Source organism: Kryptolebias marmoratus, linkage group LG3 (genome assembly GCF_001649575.2).
Source record: "Kryptolebias marmoratus isolate JLee-2015 linkage group LG3, ASM164957v2, whole genome shotgun sequence".
Lineage (NCBI taxonomy): Eukaryota > Metazoa > Chordata > Actinopteri > Cyprinodontiformes > Rivulidae > Kryptolebias > Kryptolebias marmoratus.
This window is the reverse complement of record NC_051432.1, coordinates 27,293,891-27,309,542: the sequence shown is the minus strand read 5'-3', so window position 1 is coordinate 27,309,542 and position 15,652 is coordinate 27,293,891. Positions and strand designations below refer to the sequence as shown.

General features: G+C 40.8%; 1 protein-coding gene across 3 annotated transcripts in view; it reads left to right on the top strand.

The window, feature by feature from the left end:
• Window positions 1-1,139: 1,139 nt before the first annotated feature.
• Window positions 1,140-15,652, top strand: part of LOC108245503 (FERM and PDZ domain-containing protein 1) — a 39,806-nt gene continuing 25,293 nt past the window's right edge. Inside the window, exons 1-7 of one of the 3 annotated variants that reach the window (XM_037974855.1) lie at window positions 1,140-1,951; window positions 2,053-2,097; window positions 2,278-2,385; window positions 9,749-9,844; window positions 11,670-11,731; window positions 11,962-12,157; window positions 15,194-15,276. The gene's annotated coding sequence lies outside the window, so the exon portion shown is untranslated. The other 2 variants (XM_017432464.3, XM_037974856.1) reach the window with 2 other exon arrangements.

Below are 15,652 nucleotides of genomic sequence, written 5' to 3'. Positions count from 1 at the left end.
ACACTTTGTGTCTGCAAAACATGCGAGGAGAGCTGCAGACCAGGGACAATCCAGAAATGCTCATGAATGTCAGTTTAGAAGCTATCAAAGTTCTCAAATAAAGCACCTTTTGAGAATGGCAATGTTTGTTGGTGATTATCTTACGAAACAAGTATTAAAAGTTATGGTTTTTTATTGATTTCAGTAAAAAAAAATTGCAACTTTTAGTAAAATGCCCCGCGAAATCAGGCATTTTAGCCGCAACAATCACAAAAAATGCCCGCGAAATCCTGGAGGGATTGAATAGTTACTTTCTGAAAGTTTCATTAATATTTGTCCACAGGTTTGTAAGATATTTTGCTAACAGCCAGAGAAAGCTGACTCTAATAGTTAATGGAAATGTTTTAAGCAAAGATTGTATATTTGTTAATAATAAAAAACACCACTCGTCTGAGTTTGTTAGAACTTGGTTCAGAAAGCTCCACGAACTTCCTTCAGTCGTTCTCGTTTTCAGTCAAGAGTATCTCCACCATCTAGTGGTTGTTTCTGAAAAAACATAAACCAATTTATTGGTAATATAATCTTCCCCGATGTAAAACTGCTCATGTTGCTTCTGTAGTAACACAAATAACTCCAAGCCCAGCATCTGAAGCTCATCTATACGGCACTAATGATGCTAATAAGGCTAATGACCAAAAAAAGATGCTCTATTCTTCTTTCATGTCAGCCATGAAACAAGAACAACATCTTTGTTCCTTAGGACAGTATTGAATGGATTTTGGCTTCAGAGGGTTGCTCGTTCGCTTTGAAAATCTTTTTTTTTTCCACATAAGAGAGGAGGCGACTGGAGCTATTGAGAGAAAGCAGGCAGAGGATTGTTTGGAGTCAGAAACCCATTTCAAAGGCTTCCCCAAAAAACCAGACTGCGAAATCTGAGATGAAACCAGCTAATAAAGCGCCACACAGTAATAAATAATGCAACAAGAGGAAACAACATGAAAGATCTTTTCATCTCCTTATAGAGAGGAAACAGGGAAAAAGATATGACGAGAATGTTCTGTTTTGTAGTTATTACAATTGTTTGTTGGACCTCCTTTAAAACTTTGCAGCTTCGGTCAAGAAGAGAAATGTGTTTTGGAGTTTTCTTATAAAACCGACAAAAGGAAAACATGTTTTTTTTTTTATCAAACTTCAGTTATAATTTAATGAACTCCAGCATTTCATCTGAATATCTTCCTGAGTTCAGTTCTCTGCTTGCTGTAGGATCAAAGCTGAATTTGTTCTGCTTGTGACTGTTGTTTCTTTCTTCCATCCAGGTAAAATCTCGCAGTTTCTCTCATTTGAGAAGCGCAACGTGCCTGAACTCTGCCTCTTCCTGCCTCCCCGTCTCTGGATGAAAAGCAGAGCCGACTCTTATGACTCAGCTCCATCAAAAGGCGACAGAAAATCCCCCTGCACCCACCCAAAAATAGTCCTGTCCACCAGCTGACGGCCGGGGACGGAGATCAAACCAGCCACCGAGCAGGAGGGTCGAGACAAGAGCAACACGAGGGTTTCCTCTGCTAATCGCTGCTAAATTAGAGTCAACTGTGTGGGCTTCCTGCAGGGGGTGAAGGGGGTCGAGCGCTGACTGGAAGCTCTGTCTGGTTACGATATTATTATTAAAAGGCAGCGTAAAAAGCTGACTGTGGAGACTGTGTTTGTGTTGGTGGAGGGGCGTAAAAGTTGTGTAACACTGACTTCTTGTGGCCGGACGGTGGAACTGATCGTGAATTAAGCATTTTTACAAACCTGACCTCTTCAGTATTTCCTTCCAATCAGCCAGACGTTCTTGTGACGTTCCTTTCTTCACAGGAAATGTTTATCTGAGACGATGTGCTGTGATCAAATTCCTCTTCTCTCATTGGTCAACGTCTCCAGATGTGAAAAGGTGCTCTTCTGGGCCTTTGACTGCCCTTGTTTCTGGTATTTTGTGAGTATTACTTGTTTTTTTCGCAAATGTGTAAATATTTCAGTTGTATTTTGCGAAGAGACTGATTTTACAGACTGGTTTTTGTGGGTTTTGCTCGTTAGGAGGCGTGCACTGTTTGCAGCCCGGGCGACAAAGCGGCAAGCCGGGTGGGTGTGGTTTAAGCTCCATTTCAAATGCGCCACTCGAATCCAGCGACTAAACTGTCTAAATGTAAACAAAACAAAGCTACCAAGATCCAGATGTGATGAATAAAGTCAGCGAATCAGGTGTTTAATTCCAGGCTCTGTGTTGAACAGGTGATTTATGGTCATCTTTGTCTCTGCCAGATGTTAAATGTCCCCATCAACCCTCCTCCCTTCGCCGCTCGCTATCACTTCTAACCGGCGTGGCGCCCGGCTGAGACGAAAGGAGCGCACCCAAGGAGTCAGTTGCAGGTTTGTATGCTTTGTGAATCTAACGGGTTTTCTTTTCCAGCTAGGGATGCTTGTTATTTGGGGCTGAGCTTTCCCTGAAGTTTAAATACCTTCCTGTGGTTTTTCCTTTTAAAACAGGAAAAAAAAAAGAAATCTCTAGTCTAGGCATCATCTCTTTGCCTGACTAAATCTGTCCACAAGACAGAGCTTTGAGGTGGCAAAGAAGTGACATCATGATATATGTCTGTGCCTAAAGCAGTGGTTTGCAAAAAGTGAGAGGCTGACGTTGTGTTTATAGCTGTGCAAATCTGGGCTGCTGTTTTGCTATTTGAGTGTAAAGTTTTGCTAACTATGGAAAACATATTTGTGTGTGAGCAACTATTTTTTAAAAACCTGTAAAAGCTCACATCCATAATTAGAGCTGGCTATAAGACAGGGGTCTCCAATCCTGGTCCTGGAGGGCCACCATCCTGCATGTTTTCCTTGTTTCTCTGCTCCAACACACCTGATTCAGAGGTTAAATCACCTCTTCATGTTCTGCAGAAGCCTGTTAATCACTCACGGATTTAAACCAGGTGTGTTGGAGCAGAGGAACAAGTCAAACCTGCAGGATGGTGGCCCTTGAGGACCAGGATTGGAGACCACTGCTATAAGAGACCTTTGAGTCAACGTGTTGTAGTAACGCTCAGCCGCCTGCAGGGGGCGACAGAGGTCTGTTTTCTGCCTAAGTGCTTTTTCTTAATTAGCTGATCACGTGCAGCTTTTAACTCAGTTCAAAAACAGGTTTGCTGTAATGCTCAGCTGATATGAAGCTCGTGGATAGTTAAACCTATTCTCACCGAGAGTCAGTTCAGATTTAAAAAAAAAAAAAAAACATTCACGCACGCGCAAAAACTGTTTTTCTTTTTCTGCAGATGCAGGTGAGCAAATATTGGTGCTCTCGCTCGGAGTCTGTTTAGTTTTCCCCGAATCCTTCAGTAAAAACTTTACCTGTGAGAGCGTGTGCGCGCGCGCAGAGAGAGAGGGGGAGGCGCACAGAGAGAGGGGAGGAGAGGGGGGACGGGTTTCTGATTGAGGAGATTACCGACGTTTAAGCCGCGTGCGCCTCACCCACCCGTCCTGCGCGCGCTCACCTGCCCCGGGACTGTCACGCTCACCTTCTGGTTTCTGCCGGACGGGGGTCCTCGCGCTCAGAAAGCCCAGGTGATGTGGATTACCTGACTTCTTCTTCGCTCCCGGAGGAAGGTGCGGCTGTTCTGCGGCGCTTCACCAAGTTCTGTGAGGTTCGGCTCGGTTCGGTTCGGTCCGGCTCGGTTCGGACGGTCCGCCCTGAGCCCAGGAGCGGATTAAAGCGCACAAACCGGCTGCTCGGTAAGATCTCTCCTATTAAAGCCAACCAGACTCCGTTACAGGCTGAGATTCAAATAGATTCGGGTTCGGTTCGGTCCAGTTCGGTTCTGTAAACAAACACCGGTCTGTTTTTACTGGACAGGATATTTATCAGCCTTTAAAATAAGCAGGACGGCTTAAATCGTTTATTTATTCCTTCTTATTGCCCAATAAAATAATTAAATCGATATTTTCAGGTTTAAATGCCAAATTTATGGGTTTTATGAGAAAATCTATAGATTGGCTCCGATTTGGATTAAAACTTCTGCAGTTTTTTTAGGAGTTAAAGATGTCATTCATTCATTCACTCACTCATTCATTCATTCATTCACAAACGAGCTGGTAAATCCAGTCTGATGGTTAGTTTTAGTTCCATTTGTTTCAAACGGCAATAGTGGAAATTACAGAGTATTTACAGCAGAATAAATGTTGTGTTCAGACCGGAGAAGGAAGAAGCATAAACTTATGTGCCTGTGATGAAGATGAGAGAGGAAGAGTGTGGAAAACACCGGAAGCTGTCAGGAAGTCACATCAGTCATTAGATGAAGAGCCGTTCACCTGCTTCCAGGAGCGGCTCTGTGTTCAGAGGTTCCTCTGAAGAACTGATGACAGGACTGAGAGTAAAGAGACTGAAATGGGTTTGACCACACACACACACACACACACACACACACACACACACGTCTAACAGCAGGATGTTGCTTCAGATGTTTTTGCTGCATCACGCTTGCTGGTTTCGTATTAATCAGCTGCTGAATCCCGCAGCAGCACCAGAGGAGCTGCAAAGATCCGTCTGAGCTCCGTGAAAACAACAAAAAATTAAATTAAAGGCAGGAATGCATATCGCCCGCCGAGTTTTAACCTGAGATCAGCTCAGCTCACTGCTGTCTGAGGATGACTCTCAGCTACTACCAACACATTCAGCTCTGCGTCTGCAGATTTCACTAAGCTATAGCTATGTTTGTGTTCCAAACATCCAATGATTACTTTGAGTTTCATGAAATCCTGTCCAGTGGTTCATGAGATATTTTGCTAACACACACAGACAGACATGGGGAAATGGCGATGAAGAGTCCTGATGCTCAGAGTTAAAACAGAAGAAGAAGAAAGGAACCAGCTGCTTCCTGTTGGTTTTACATCTGGACACATTTTTGCTGTAAAATGTCTTATGTGTTTTTCTTTGCGAGGATTTTGTCTGACATCAGGTCTGAAGTCCAAGCACTCGCTCTCCTCCTCCGTGATGTTTTCAGATTCACTTTTCTGCTTTTAGTTTCGTCCAGAAGTGAAACGCATTTCCACATTTTAACGGGTGAATAAATTCTGTTGTCAGTTTCCCGGTTGAGTTTTTTTTTTTTTAATTTCTCTTTCTCCATTTGCTAATTTGAGTAAAGTAATTGATCGCTTTATTTCATCCGGACTTGACAGTTTTATTAGCCGAGGCCAAATTTCAATGTTTTGTTTTGTTTCTGATCCTCGCAGTCCAAAGATCAGGTTGTTGTTTGTATGGCTCCGTAGTTCACACAAAAATGGCTTTCACCATCGTTTCTCATAACCTGATCGGTATAATTCGGTCTTTAATTTATAGTTTCGTGTCCTGGGTTTTGTTAAAAATCTCCTGGTTGTATTTAGTTTTGTAAATTAGTCGTATTTTCTGTTTTATTCTCTCGCTGTCTGCTCTCCCTTCACACCTAACACCTACTAACACCTGCCCCGAGTGTTTCCCTCCCTGGGCTTCGCTGAAAAATGAAATGACTCGGAAGCATCTGAGCTGTTTGAATTCTCCAAAACGCTCCTTCTTTTCTTTAAAACACAGATTTCTTTTTAAGCTGCACTTTTTAACGTCACACTTGAGCTAAAATGAGATTCTTTATAAATAAATATGAGCTCTGGACCGATGTGTAAACAGCTTGAACTAACATGGTTACTATTTTTTATTCCCTAAAATAAAGGATTTTACATTTTCTCTCAGTAATGAGGTGTATATAATAAAGAGTCTGTGATCGGGGCTCGTTTATCTGTATTTAAGTAGCTTTTTCATTAAATTTTTGGAGCTTGTTTTGGTGCTGCAGATCCAAAGCCTTGTTGCAACTCGCTCGTCTTTTCTAAAACCCTGTTTTAATTCTCCAATGGTTTTTACGGCAGCTTTATTTTCATCCTGGGAGATCCATTTTGTGATTTTTGTAAATTCGGCCTTAATTTTCTTTAAAAACGAAATAATTTCCCATTAAACCGCCTGCACCGACGTTTGCTTCGTCCATTCGCTCCAGCGTGTCCTTTAACTTTTGTGTAAACTCTGCTTTTCTGTGAACTGGAGACGTGTTTAAGTAAAGCCACGTCTATCATTCGGTGTCAGCTGGGAAACAATCCAGCTGACCTTTGACCCTCAACAATATAAAGCAGCATTTTCAGCGCTCAGCTGTCAGTCCGGATCCAAGCTGCTCCATAAGTGACTCAGAAACTCCAAAGATCCATACAGATGTTTCCTGTCTGCAGGCTGGATTAATAAAGGGTAACAGAGTGGAGTAATTACAGTAAGACGATGATGTTCGGTGTTTTACTGTAGCCAAATAAACAACAGCGTCGTGTAAGAGAGCAGGTTCATCCTACAGCTCTGATTCCTGCTCAGAGCCAACATTTATAATGAGAGACGATGGCTTTAAATAGCTCTGTTCTTTGGCTGAACGTGGTTAGCAGGATGCCGGAGACGTCATTGCTTTATCTCGCAGTAAAAGAGCTTTTTTCACGTGACCGAAAACTTCACAGCTTACAAAAACAAAAAAACACCAGATTTGTTACAAACTGGCTCTTCGGTTTTTGTCGTGCTGATTGCCAGAACTGCTTCTCTTTTGTTTCCGATTAGAAGTTTAACTCTTAACTCGACTCGAACGCCTTCATCTTCACCAGTAACACGTGAACATCATCCTCGCCCGCCACCGAAGGGCAAAGGCAGACGATGCACGGGACTAATGCAGGAATAATCCTGTGGTTCTCTGAACATCTGAGTGCTGCCAACAATATATGGGATGTTGTAAAAAAAACGATGTTCTCATTAATGGAGTCGAGTTAAACGACCTGATCTAATTATCCACAGGTCAGTGAGTTCACATAAACTACAATTAACAGAAAGGACTTTTTTCTGTCTAATGACCTGCATGAGTTCACAAATTTGGGCTTTGGATGAAAAGAACCAATGACTGGAAGAACAAGGACGATATAATCGCTCCGGTCTTGTGTCGTGTTTTCATATTTGCCTTGTTTACCTAACAACAAGCAGGCGGGGGGTCTCTGGAAATGAAACGAGGGTTAACAGTTATTGCAAACAGCATTTTTTTGTGCCAAGATTATTCCAAGAGAAAAAGAAACCATCAGTCCTGAACAGATGTGTTGTTGAAGCTGTTTGGGTCGTCTTATTGCTTAAAATGCCTGTCACCCACTGCCTTTCATGCCAGAGTTTCAGCTAAGATGGGAAATGATGGCGTTGTAGCTGATTTGGTACAACCATTGATTATTTTTTGATGTTTCATTAAAATGCATCCAGTGATTGATGAGATATTCTGCAAACACAACAGCCAAACTAACACCAGTAAAACATTATTATCATTATTCTTTCGATAATAATGTTCAAGATTGTAAGTTTTGCTCTTACTTTGTATGTCAGAAGATAAAAAGTTTGGGGAAAAAAGGAATTTTAGTGTCTCTAAAGTTTGTTGTTTTGTCGGACTTTAATTAGACAAAGAAAGTCTTTAATCCATAAGTTAGTGCCGTCTGCTGGAACAAACAATGCTTTATTTATTTATTTATTTATTTATATATGTCACGTTAAAGTTAACTTATTAAGAGAATTGTTAGATTTCTAGCATGTTGGGATTGTGAAGTTTCTCTTTGCATCCTGGTGTGAAGGTTGAGTAAAAGTGTCCTGAAATGTGCAACAGATAAAGTGATTTATTCTTCTCTTGTCCCCGTATCCTTTTTATTGTACACTTCTTAACGCGTGTAATTCGTCAGACTCAGACACGCCAGCATTAGCATCCTTACAAAACCACCGGCCGTCTATTTCAGTCATTGTTAGGCTTCTTCCTTTAAAGGTCATCGGGTCAAATGGATTACATGTCTCTGTTTGTTTGTGTGCATGTGTCTGTCTGTGAGGTGAACTGATAATTCGATTGTCTTTTTAGGAGTGAACATACAGCCACAATAAAAGTAGAAATAACCTCTGAGTTTCAAATTAAAACGATGTACTTTGTTCGTGTTTATGAGCCGGCACCGTTACTCGTTATTTAACTGAGCATTCAGCAGACCACTTTAAACAATTTAAGAAACTGTTTTTTGGAAACAAAATAGGAGGAAAAACGAAACAACGATTGTTATCTAGTTTTCATTTATTTCAGGTGACTGTGCCTGAAAGCTGTCGGCATTTTCTAATAATCCAAGCATAGTTTCGAGTATTTAACAGATTTATGTGACATGATTCTGTTTCAACAGTTTTTAGACTCCAACGACACAAGGAGCCAAACATATAACCAATATGTCGACAAAAAAAAACGATGTAGACATATTTTCTCGCGCACACGGTGTGATGGAGGCGGAGGTGAAGTGAAATTTATTTATTTAGCACTTTTCAGCAGCAAGGCGATCCAAAGCGCTTTACAACAGAAACAAAAACAGAATCCAATACAGATTAATCATGTATAATCTAAATGAAATCATGAAACTGAACATGAGCTAAAACAGTCAAATAGTAGCTAAAAGTTAAAGCTGAACTAAACAACAATCAGGCTAAGACAGTCAAAATATGAGCTAAGATAAACTAAACTAAGCTAACATAAACTGAAACATGACAATACTAAGCTAAGGGTACAACATGACTAAAAGTACCAATAATAAAGTTAAAGCTGAACTAAACAACAATTAGGAATCAGGTGAGCAGGTGGGAGGTGGGCGACAAAATAATGTGCGCAGCCTAGAATACAGCTTTACAAGCTGTGCACTTGAAATAAGGAAGTAAAGAATGTTATTTGGTCAAAACGCAGCCGCATGACTTCCTGGTGGCTAAAACTCAGAGTTCAGTGAGGCCGCAACAACAAAAAAAAATCATAATTTGAGTCACCAGTTTGCCGCGGTTCACGATTCAAGCTTAAAAAGGTCGAATAAGAGAAAAGTTGGAGTATAAACTAGCTGGTGTTTTAATTTGATGATGATTTAGACTCCAGGTTTCTTACCCGCTAATCTTTCAGCTTGCTCCTTCCATAATTCTCACATTTCCCTGTCTCATCTCTCCGTTCTTTGCAGCCTCATGCGTTTTCCTCCGTGTGCATCGGTACGCCTGTTAGTTGTTGGTGGAGAGAAACGGCTGCATTATCCGCATACATTATTGATGCCGGCGGCGCTCCGACCAGCACGTACGAGCGAGCTCTGACCGCCAGCTCGAACAATAGGAACAGAGTTACCCTGAAAATCAAACGCACAGTCACACAGAAGAAGACAAAGCTGAGATAACGCACGGCTGATTTTGCACAATTAAAAAGAAGACGAGTTGATTGAAATGCACAAATGAAATGCGCAGGATTTATACTCCGATTCAGAAGAAGAAGGAAAATAAATGAGTTTTTAAAGAGAAGTACTGAGGAGGGATTGGAGGGAGGATTTTCCCAGGAGTTTGTGAGGGTTTCATTAAATATGAATGATGTTTGGAGCAGATTGGGAGGAAGTGGGAGTCCACCATCAGCACCTGCAGCTCGGGCTGACAGGCCTCTGCTGCTTCATCCCTCCGCTGTCCGGTCTGCTCGCTCCTAACAGCTGTCAAACTTTCCAGAAAGGAAATCTCTCTTCTCTCCTCCTCCTCCTGAGTGCCTCTGTGTGAAAATTACATATCTTCATATCTGCTGTGACGGGAGAGGAAAGCTTTCATCCTCTGTTTTTCAGGAGGAAAGTGTGGCGCATTAAACCGACTAAGAGCACCACTCACGCTGTGCTGTGATGTTGTATGTGTCCTCAGGAGATGAAGATCCGTTATCAGCGGGATGACGGACAAACAGAACGTGGAGCGTAACCGCTGCCTCGGAGGAGCCCCCGACGGCAGGGCAGAGAGCAGGTGTGTGAGCGTCTGTCTTCGGAAATAAGAATAGGAAGCAGATTTGTTTGGACACAAAACGAGCCAACGAGATTAGAGGATTTAAAGTGTGTGGGATAAAAGTGAAAATGAGACAAACGGGGAGGTGAAGTGGAGTGTGTGATGGTTTATCCTGAACAGACGTGTTGAAGGTTGAAGTGAAGCTCAGTCTAATCTGGCTCAGCAGGAGTGACGCACAAAGTCGCTGTCAGAACCTGCCGACACGCTGTAATCCCTGCCCCTGCTCAGCGAGCGTCTCTGCGTGAGTAACCTGTGCTCCATCGGAAAAAGACATTCAACACTGAATCCTAAAATAATGTTTTGTTTTTATTTAGTGGGATGGAGCTACCATCTTGTTGGAAATCCCATGCAGGATGTTGAATTAATCTGCTTGTCTGTATTAAAGGCTTAGCATTTACTAAAGGAATGCATATCGCCCGCCACCTTTCATAGCAGAGATTTGAATTAAGATCATCTTACGGTGAAAAAAAGAGTGATTTTCATCCAAACTTCTAAAAAATACATGGTTCACGATCTCATGCAGTTCTGTGAGATCTGTTAGTGCTCAGAGTACGTGTTGAGGATGACTCTCAGCTGCTGCCACAACAAATATTAACTCAAGATCTGTCACTCTGACTGCTTTGTAGCCGTTTAATTACATGCAGCGGCCATCTTGAATGAGGTTGACTCTATAATCTGTCGGTGAATGCACCGATCTGAACATTTGTGCTGTTATTCCAGTGAAAGTAGCATTAAACACAACATTATCAGATCATTATTCACCCGTATTCAATGGCAAAAATACAATCTTGGTTAACAGTGCACCAAAAAAATAAACCAAGTCCTTAATTCTGGTTTTAGTTACAGATTTTTATTACTGTTTGCTGGTTATTTTTTCATTTATGTGACCATTTTTGAGCATTGTTTGTGCAGCTTGATCAGGAAAAGTGTGCTGAGTTTTGGGAGCAGAACATCAAGTAATGTATGCAAAAAAACAATTTAAAAACTAAAAGATTTTCCCTTTAGACATCAATGGGATTTGGGGGAAACTTAAAGCAGGAGTCTCCAATCCTGGTCCTCAGGGCCACCGTCCTGCATGTTTTCCTTGTTCCTCTGCTCCAACACACCTGGTTTGAATCAGTGGGTGATTAACAGGCTTCTGCAGAACATGAAGAGGTGATTTAACCACTGAATCAGGTGTGCTGGAGCAGAGAAACAGGTAAAACATGCAGGATGGTGGCCCTCGAGGACCAGGATTGGACACCCCTGACTTAAAGGAAACCCTGTTTGCAGCTCTGCAGCTCAGACAGAAAGTTGGACTTTAAGTTTTATAACTTTGAGATTTTACCACAGAATGTTTCACTTAGTGACACACGAACTTTTGAGCTGTTTAAACTCTCCAGATATTTTACAAACTCTTTTCATTTCCACATTTTTTCTGCTTCTTGTGCAGTTCATACATCAAAATGTGAGCATTTTTGTTTTCTTTCACTCAGTGGGTTTCTCTCACCCAAGCTCCCATTGACTTCCATCATATCCAAGTTCAAATTTTTCTTTTTTTAACTTGTTTTATATCCTCCATAAAACACTGTAGAAACATAAAAACTGGTATGTGTGACGATCAGATGCTTCTAGTACTTACGGTTCAGGATTTTTTCAGCTTCTAGCTTTCACACAGTGACTATTTGAGACTTATTTTTTACTCTGTGTTTCAACATTTCCTTTGTTCTCGGTTTGTCTTTACGCCGTTACAGTTTGTGCATCAATATGTTGGATTTTGTCAGATTGGCTCTTCTTTTTCAATCAGAACTGGTGGGTGTAGGTGTCCAAACCTTTGACTTCTGGACGTGCAAGCCGATACGTCGCAGAGTAAGTTTCTTATATTTTTATATTTCCTGTTTGCAGACAAAAACCTTTAACTTTCTCAGACAGATTTCTGTGAGACGATATAGATGAAAATGAATCGTCTATGCTAATTTTTGAATGATCTAAATGAAGTTTGATATACTTTCATAAAGATTCTTTGAATCAGAGAAGATGTTTGTAATGTTTTCTGATTTAATCCAACATTTCTGTATCTTACGGCTCCGTTTCAGCAGATTTGCTGCTGTGCTCGGTGGGCTGTGTCTGCAGCGTTACAGAAACTTGGCAAAGGACGGGAAAAGGGAAAAAATCAGTGAGATCGCCTGAAAGTAATGGATAAAACATCAGCTGCTTCTCCACACTGTGTAGTTTGACAAGTATATAGAAAAGGAATATGGCGAGAGAGACGCGATCAAATAAATACACAAGAGAGTAAGTGTGGACACTGTGGGATAAACTGTAAGTGCTGCTGCAGTCCCATTAGTCTGTGTGTGTGTGTGTGTGTGTGTGTGTGTGTGTGTGTGTTTGTTTCTCTGCAGCATTTGTTATCCTGCCCGGTTCCTGTCTCAGCAATAAACAAAAAGCCAACCTCTCTGGCTCAGACAGCTCTTTCCTGCAGCAGCTCCATGTCAGGCGCAGCTGCCGTTACTGGATTTTATCAAATAAATTAATGTTTGATCGGAACACTTCTGTAAATAAAGGAATGGAGGAAAATCGGAAAACCCAACGCCGTATTGGCTCGTCCCGCTCCGTTTCGCCGTCGTATTGCTGTAGTTTTTACAGTTTGTATCTGTTGAACCAATTAGATTGGACCTGCCGTGTCTGGACAGCTAATCGGTCCCCGTTGGGGAAATCGACATCGTTACTTTGTGCACAGATTTTCGCATGCTGCTGTTGCTATTTTTATTAACAGGAGACTGCTGCAATTAAAAGCACAATGGGCAAAATATCACATGGGTTCGTGCTAAAATAAATACCTCGAAATCATGCCGGGCAGGACGGTTTCTGAAGACTTTGAAGGTGTCAGACAATCCGAATCCAACTCTTGTCCAATTTATCTGATTCCAAATTACCAATTTATAAAATAGTTTGTGCAAACTCTTCCACACAGAAGGCTTCTCCCTCCTGAGAGTATTTACCCCCTCGGACAGAAAAAATGTCCCAAATTGATTGCAATTTATTCTCTTTTTTTGTCACTATCTGGTTCAATGCGTCTCCAAACCCTCCCAGAGTTGTCTCTCATTTCTTCTCTGACTCGTGGAAGCAAACCCGACTCAGACAGGTTTGAGTTATAAACATTTACCGTGTTATCTATACAGTATATGTTTTATTAATTTAATTTTTAATGCTTAGATTAGTCCGTGCAACTGAACCATGAAGCTGTTTGTCTTTAACTCCGAATAAATGATGAGAAATGTGTCAAAAATTCATAATTTCACATTAAAAGGGACTAAATTGGTTCAGTTCAAGTTTCCACTCAGTAACTCTAACAAAGATTAAAATGTCTCAGGTGTAAACTCACTGCTTTCATTCCTGTTTTATGTGTGTTAGATGAATTAAATGATGCATTAATTGCAGAGAGTGAAACTTTCCTTTAAGCTCCCTTTCTGTGTTTGAGGCCGCGGCAGCAAGTGACAAACCCGATTCCTCTGACATCAACAATAATCTAATAATATGAAGAGGAGGAGACACACCGGAGGAAGATTATGTGGTCAACACTGTTTGTTTTGGAGTCAGGGTCGGAAGAATGGGCTGGAATTAAACCAGAATCTGTATCCCATCAAACTGCAGGAACAGATATTTCAGTTTAACAGCTGCACCACGTCTGATTGTTGCTGCAAAATGTATTTAAAGAAGCAGACACAAAAACCACGTGGTGCAAATGTTTCAAATCGGTTCTGTTTTCTTTAGATTTTGCATCAAAGGATTCAAAGTTAAAAACCTTCCCTGGGTTTCTTTAAGTGGTCTTGAGCTTCCAGAGGTCTTTTAAAGTTTTCCTTTGCACCTTTGGCTGCTTTTTCGCTCAGTTTCAGCTCTTCTATCTGACGGGGACGGTATATTCTGCAGCATGTTGAAGAGAAAGAGACTATCCCCAACAGAGGAGCAGTATCTGAAAGTCACGGCCTTTAATTTAATTTCTTAAAGACTTGAGAGATGTTTCTTCCTGCAGTTAACAGCTCTGTGGAAATCACCATGATGGAGCTAAAATCCTCATTTCTGTCTGACAAACTGTCATCTTTGGTGTTTCTCATAGATTCAAGAAACTGGAACAAACCATGTGACACGGAGCCTAAATATTAGATTTTAAATTAGATTTATGTGTCAACAGCTTGAGTTTAGGAGTCTTTTTATGCCTGAATGATTCATAGATCAGAGGTCAGTGGCTTTTAAAAACAACAAAATGTTCCTTTAAATAAAAAAATAAAGGTAGAAGGACTAAAAACGGGACGAAAAGAAACCAAAAAACAAAAACGTTTCAAAAATCTTCACAAAACCTGAAGAACTATTAATTAAAACCTTTTTAGAGGGAATTATAGTTTATAATTCTTGGTCCTAGAGGCACTTTTATGACGCTGAAAAAGTCAAATAAAAAAGGAAAGAAGAATTGAAAGAAAATATTTAATTGACCCTCTTTTTATTTCAAAACGGAGACAATTTTTTTTTAAAGTAAATAGAGATAATCCAAAAAAAAAGAAAAATTAGAAGCAAATATCCCTGAATAAAGCCAACATATTTCAGTTAAGCAGAATAAATATAAATATGTCAATGTTTTAAAACTAACGAGCACAAATTTGTGTAACGTTCACAGAAAAAGCAGAAATCGAGTTCGTCCTGACTGCCAGCTGCAGCTTCAAGTCGACTGAAATTAAAATATCTGACAGAACATCCTGTAGCAGAAGGAGAAGGTGTTAGATTTATGACTAAATCCCAATCTTCAATCTACATCCCTTTAATTATTTATAAACCAGCTCTTTAAGCAGTTTAGGCTGATTTGAAAGAACCAAAATGTTTTTTTTATCCTCTGGTCCTCAAAAATAACAGATTCTGTGAAATTTACGCTTTAAAATTAGATTAGTCCTGTGTTTATGTTCGACATGCAGCGATTAAACTGACATTTATTTTCTTATCCGGCTAAAATCTTAAAGAGGTGTTACACCGAGGTGACGTGTGATGTTAGAGGGGATTACAGTCTCAGGTTTCCAGCAGCGCTATTATTACACCTGTTTAAAAAAAAAAAAAAAAAAAGCTGACATTTCCTTTCCTGATCTCTTGTCTTGAATGCTGCGGCGGCAGAATAAGAATTGCTTTGCTGTGATTTGATTTGCTGGGTTTGGGCTTCATGCGATCAAAGCCACTTCAGGAGGAAAAAAAGAAACATATTTATGGAGTTAGAGGTAAATTTGTGTGAATCTTTGACTCTGAACAACAAAAATACCGTTGTGCGTTGTGTTTCTGTAACCTGAGAAGTGTCTGAAAGGAGAAACCAGACGGAGACGCGGAGCGGGAAGCATTGTGGGGCTGCAGGAGGACAAGAAAAGACAGATGGATGGGTAATGTGCTTATGAGCAGAGATCCTGCAGGAGACGCTCCTGTCCGTCACTCTGGCCTCCTGTTTTTATCACGCTTCTCCTTTTTGTTTCCCGTCTTTATCTTTCCTCTCTAATCTTCCTGCCTTTTGTTTTTCTCTAATGGAGGGCGCTAATGCTCCGAATCATCACCGCCTGTCTGCAGGCAGATTCCTTCCTGATCAAATCATTCACTCATTCATTTCATCCATCAGTTCTCAGATGTTTCTGCACAGTGAATGCATTCACGCTGTTTAAATCTTTGTCGCCGTCTTCATTTCTTTTTTTGTGCTGATTTTCTCTCCTTCTCTTTCATGTAAGAGCTCTCAAACCAAACTCAGTCTAAGAAGTTAATAATTGC